Source organism: Vicugna pacos, chromosome 15, assembly GCF_048564905.1.
Source record: "Vicugna pacos chromosome 15, VicPac4, whole genome shotgun sequence".
NCBI classification, from domain to species: Eukaryota; Metazoa; Chordata; class Mammalia; order Artiodactyla; family Camelidae; genus Vicugna; species Vicugna pacos.
The window spans coordinates 8,556,498-8,563,259 of NC_133001.1; positions in this window are offsets into that span (position 1 = coordinate 8,556,498).

Sequence of the window (6,762 nt, forward strand, 5' to 3'; positions counted from 1 at the left end):
GACCAGCGGGGATGGCTGTCACTTTGCCTTGTCTTGCGACCTTAGCTCACTTACCCTCACAGGCAGGGTTCACTCCTCCAGTGAGGTCACTACATGGGTTCCTGCCCATCTGCTGGCAATGGATCTGCACCCAAAATGCCCAGCACTGACAGAGCTTTAGTTCTTATCTCAGGTAGGGTGGGTGTCATTAGTTCTTAATGAACTCCTCAGGTCACGGCCATCATAATATTTCTAACAAAAGTCCAGGAGTTTTTCCATTGTTGGCTGGGAAGTTGGGAACCAAGGATAGGTGAGAATTATGTTTCATCCAACTTGTGTGTATTTATTTTATTATAGTATTTTTTTTCTGATTCTGCAGGCTAACAATGATTGACATGCCCTCTTTGAAAGCTGTGATAAAATGCTCTTGAAAAATCGATAACTTTGTGTTTGAATGTAAAGAAGAGGAGAAAAAATTATTTGACTCTTACTGATCGATCCGAGCTCTTATGAGCAGGTACATACTATAATATTTTCTTTTTCTGTTTTGATGTTTTAGCTATCTTATCTATCATCTGTCTTTCTTCCTTCCTCCCTCTCTCCTTCTTTCTACTTTTTCTTTCTTCATTCTCTATTTCTTTCTCTCTCTGTTTCCCCCCAAATTTGTCATGTTTTTTCATCCTTCTCTCACGAAGAGCAGCCTCTTGTTTTAGGCAAGTTCCAGGTTCCAGCCCCAGCTTCTCAAGTTAGCAGCAGAAGTAGCATTTGCAGTCTTCCTTGGAGAAAGGTGCAAGCCTGTTTACAACAGCCAAGACATGGGAGCACCTTAAATGCCCATTGACAGATGACTGGATAAAGAAGATGTGGTATATATACACAATGGAATATTATTCAGCCATAAAAAAGAATAAAATAATGCCATTTGCAGCAACAAGGATGGACTTGGGGATTGTCATTCTAAGTGAAGTGAGTCTGAAAGAGAAAGAAAAATACTGTATGTTATCACTTACATGTGGAATCTAAAAAAAAAATGACACAAACGAACTTATTTACAAAAGAGAAACAAACCCACAGACATAGAAAACAAACTTAAGGTTACCATGGGGGAAACGGATTGGGGAGGGATAAATTGGGAGTTTGGGATTTGTAGATACCAACTACTATATATAAAATAGATAAACAACAAGTTCCTACTGTATAGCACAGGGAACTATATTCAATATCTTATAGTAACCTATGGTGAAAAAGAATATGAAAAGGAATATATGCATGTATATAATAAAATTTAGAAATAAAAAAATAAATAAAATGCACAAACTGGAGAAAAATATACAAGGACCTACTGTATAGCACAGGAAACTATATTCAACATATTGTAATGGCCCATAATGAAAAAGAATATGAAAAGGAGTGTATATATATGTATAGCTGAATCACTATGTTGTACACCAGAAATTAATACAACATTGTAAACTGACTATGTTTCAATCAAAAAAAAAAAAAGAAGGGTGCAAAAGTGTGATCCAAGCCCCACTGATCAGATTCAACCAGGAGAGAACTTTGATTTGGCCCTGGAGTTTGTTTAGGCCTCAGAATTTTTCTGCATGAGAAATTTATTTAATTATTCCCACATTTATTTATATCAGTATGGATTCATGGGTTTTACACTTTGAGTTGTAATCGAATACTTCTTTATTTATTTTCTTGCTCAAATTGTTCCAGTTTAGGCCACTGAGAGCCCTTTCAGTCAGTTGGTCCTGCCCCCTTTTGATACACCTTCATCTTTATGTTTTAAGCATCTCCTTACTTTCTGGCACTGCAAGGTGCTTCAGGCTAGTTTTGTATATTTCTTGCCCCCATCCTAGAATCAGCTGTTTCTCCAAAGAGCCCTCATTTCTTGCTTTGGAGAATAGTATTAGAAACCAAGACCTGGGTGCTTATGTGGCCAGTGCTATTGGGGTGTTACTGCTGCTTTTTGGCTTAGAAAGCTCGGCCGTGTACGTGTGAATACGTAATTTTTTTTAAAGATCACTCTGCCTGCAACGTAGTGACAGGACTTCAGGGAGGCAGGACCAGACACAGGGAGAAGAGTCAGGAGACTAAAGCCAGGTGAGATGCTGGCCTGCTTCGAGGCCTGCACTGTGAGGGACTGGCATTGCTGTTGGATTTGATGTGGGGCATAAAGTCCAGGCGCTTTGTGCAGACAGATGCAGGTGCTCACATCATGCCATGAAACTGCTCCTCTCCCGCCCTCCCCCAGCTGCCTCTGGTTTGGCACTGGTGCCAAGCAGACCTCCCCGATGGTGATCTGGGTGGCTCCAAGCCTACAACCTCACAGCTCTGCATCTTCAGAGGAAAGAACTTCCCTCTTCCGACAGTTCCAACAAAAGCCCAGCGCCAGGTCGCATGCTCGGCCCCGAAGCAATGACAGAGGTCAGGGAGTTGGGGTATGTTGTTGGAGCCATAGGCTTGTTCCTGGGGGTTGGTTATGGGCTCAGCCTCGCCCCTTCCAGAAAGACAGCGTGAGGGTGGGGTGGTTCTCAAGTCAAACCCCGGGAGAGAGGCCTGATGAGGTCCCGCTTGCAGCCGTGGGTCTCTCCATTCCATCCAAACTGTGGGATCGGCCACTCCTGGAAGACAGCAGACCACCCTCTGTTGTTAGGGGTTAATGCGAATGATTGAAAACTGCTGGGGTGTCTGAAGCCAAGGGTCTGCACCTCTAGGAAGATGGCCCTGTCTCGTTCTGCAGGGACAGGGACAGCAGCGTGTGAGAGGTCCCCACCCATGACTGGTTCTGCTATCAACGCATAAGATGTCCATTGGATTTTTCTGGCCAGAGAACAGAGAAACTTCTCAGCAAGGATGTGGCCGCCTCCTGGTGCTTCTTTCCTGTGGCAGGTGTTGTCGTGGGAGAAATGAGAGTGGGCAGGGGAATGGGCACAGGGGAAGAGGGGAGAGGAGGGGCCCGGCTGGCCCAGCCTGGAGGCCTGTGCTCCCTCCTGGCCCAGACTCACCCTGCTGGCCAGGCAAGGGTTCCCCGAAGTTCTGCTTTTGAGGCTCCCCAGTGTCTCAGGCCCCGGAATAAACAGCTCCCGAGTGGGCTGACCTGGGCCCTTCCTGTGTGTGGGGAAATAGAAACCAAAACAGGCGCTTTCTTTTCTGCTGTCGCCCCCGGGCTTCTTTCGGGCCTCTTGGGAGGTACCTCCAGCAGCCCCCTCCCCTGCGGAGGGCGAAGGGCCAGGCGGATGCTCGTGGGGTCTTAGGCAAAACTGCCGATTGACTGCTCCAGAGATTGGGTGACTTCACATTCCTGTGTCCTCTCCTCTGTGTCAGCTTTCAAACGATGGGAGGTAGCAGGCTAGCGGATGGTGGCTCTGCATTCTAAACACACACACACACACGTATGCACACATATGCACACTGCACATACACATGCACACATGTATGCACACACATACACACCACATATACACATATGCACACACATATATACACACTCACACATCACACAACACACATACTACACACATATATACACAAAGACACATACACGTCACATAGTACACACATTCACATATATGCATATACACATATATAACACATATATACACACAGAGATATACACACATGCATACACATATGCAAACACAACCACACACACCTCACACATATGCACACATATCACACACATACACATACATGTCACACATACATACATGCACACACACCACACATACACAGATATACACACATGCACATATGCAGACACACATACATACACATACCACACACATACACGCATAACAATACACATTACACATACATATCTCTCACACGCACACACACACAACCACGGCATCACGAGCTGGGTGTAGGCAAGCTCTCCCTTCCTCACCCTGCAGACCAGCTGTGCACTCTGCTGGCTGTGCTGATGGTGACCGTCCATGACGCGGGCTCCTGCCAGACCATCTGTGACACAGGCTTCTGCTAGACCAGAGCCGTTCTCCTGGCCTGGCCACGCGAGGAGGCATTAGAGCTTCTCCAGCACAGGAGCCGGGCAGCGAGCTTCTCGGGCGGTGCTCGGACCCTGGGGGAGGCTGACTCCAGCATCTAGGGAAATGCCGTGGGAATGGGGTGTAGGGGCTGAAGGTGAAAATAGGAAAAAGCAACACAATTTGGATGAAACAAGCCATTTGCAAGGTGATTGATATCTCATAAATGGTCTGCGGGTGAGACCGGGGACAGATGGATAATTAGATTTTTAAGAGTTGGAGAAAATGAGATCCATTTTGATAAGCTTGTAACCATCTGAAGTAATGGGGGACGGAGGAGCGAGAATCTGCCATTATGCTCAGAACTGGCTTTGGGAGGGCTGCCTTGGTCAGCCGCTGGAGGGGTGGGTATGGATTCTGTCCAGCTGGTCACCTCCATGGCGGGGGTGGGGGGGCTTGGGCTGCAAGCCACTGGGACCCCTCTCCTCCGTGTCTTCTAGGTCTCTGCCCACAAAGGCCAGGAACCCCCTAGAGCAGTGTTTGTTCCTCCTGGGAGTTAGGGGTCTCGCCGGAAAGCGGCACACCGGCTTACCCACTGGTTTCTCCTGAGTTTGTCCCCAGCCTGGTCACAAGGGTAGCGTGGATCCAGTCAGCTGAAAGTGAGATCTTGGGTCAACGTGGGTCTCGTTTGGTGTTTTCTGACATCACTTCTGGCACCAAATGTGTGGTATTTTCTGAAACCAACCAATACTCCGACGTCAGCTGGGTGTCCTACAATTCGATTCAATTCAGCTCTGACACTCACCCCTGGAGTCAGCGCAGACCCTGCAGGTTAAGGGCTCAGTCCCGCAAGACTGCCCCACTTCAGGTGCCACCTGCAGGCAGGGTCTCTAGGCGACCACACTTCTGCTCAGCCAACTCCAAATCTGGGGGTCCCCATGACCCCTCTCAGGTGGATTATTCACTAGAATGACTCACAGAACTCAGGAAAACACCGTAATGCTATACAGGCTATGATGAAGGATACACGGAAGAGCCCGGTGAAGAGGTGCAGAGGACAGGGTCCAGAAGGATCCGGAGCAGAGCAGCCCCTGGCCCCATGGAGTTGGGGCGCGACAGCCTTCTGGTACGTGGATGTGATCACCAACCGGGAAACTTCTTGAAAGCTCCTCGAATCTCTCTCGTTGTTTGCGAGCTTTTATAACCCAGTAAGAGAGATGAGAGTTTGGTCTTTCTGGGACTATGTTCCATCCTGAGACCATCTAGGGGTCTATTCTGAGTCCCCTCGTTAGCATAGACTCAAGTGTAGTGGAAACGGGTTTGTTTGAATAACAAAAGACACTTCCATCACTCGGAAAATTCCAACGGTTTTAAGAGTTCTGTTCTAGGGACTGGGACAGAGGCCAAATATATATATATATATATATATTTTTCATTTATTTTTATTTTTTCAAGCTTGAGTCTTGTATTTTTATTTATTTATTTTAATTTAAAAAAATTTTAAATTTTATTTTATTGAGTTATAGTCAGTTTACAATGTCGCATCAATTTCCAGTGTAGGGCACAATTTTTCAGTCATACATGAACATACATATATTCATTTTCATCTTCTTTTTCACCGTGAGCTACCACAAGATCCTGTATATATTTCTCTGTGCTACACAGCTTAAACTTGTTTATCTATTCTATATATACCTGTCGGTATCTACAAATTTTGAACTCCCAGTCTGTCCCTTCCCACCTCCCTCCCCGCTGGCAACCACAAGTTTGTATTCTATGTCTATGAGTCTGTTTTTGCTTTATATTTAAGTTCATTTGTCTTCTTCTTCTTCTTTTTAAATTCCACATATGAGCGATCTCATATGGTATTTGTCTTTCTCTTTCTGGCTTACTTCACTTAGAATGACATTCTCCAGGGACATCCATGTTGCTGCAAATGGCGTTATGTTGTTATTTATTATGGCTGAGTAGCACTCCATTGTATAAATATACCTCATCTTCTTTATTCAGTCATCTGTCGATGGACATTTAATTTAAGGTTTTTGTTGCAATATAGTTGATTTACAATGTCGTGTTAGTTTCTGGTGTGCGGTGTAGTGATTCACTTACACATATTCTTTTGCATATTCTTTTTCATGATAGGTTATTTATTACAAGCTGCTGAATACAGTTCTCTGTGTTATACACAGTAGGAGCTTGTTATTTATCTATTCTGTATATAGTAGTTTGCAAATACATTTTTTATTCTATCACAAACCTGAGGTCCTGAGCAGGCAGTGAGTCACCTCAGTCCTTCCTTTGACCTGCAAACGTCTGCTCCACCAGCCCAGCCCCTTCCCTTGTCTGACCTCCTGTTACTTGATAGGGTCTGAGGCTAGGATTAAGTTAGCCATAGTCACAAAGATGTTTTTTCTCCCTGCAAAGCTAAGAAGGAACCCCTGACCCCCTCCTAGGTGACTGGTGCAAAGGTGTCTGTGACTCTGGGGCAGAGGCTGGTGTTTGGGGCTGCAGTGGAGTGTGAAGTGGGGGGAGGATGGGCCTGAGGGGAGGGCAAGGCAGGAGGAAGAGGATGGGGGGGAGGTGGCGCCTGGCGCCTGGGAGTCCTGAGGGGAAGGGCCCAGATGAGATGCTTCTGCAGAGTCAGCAGGGGAGGGAGGCAGAGCTTCGTGAGTGGTTAGAACTGACGACCCAGACGTATATAAGTGTGAGTATCTCTGCGGTTTTACTTCCCACCACCACCGGCCCACAGCACGGCCCTCAGGAGCCCACGACGGGGAGCAGCCCCTGGAGG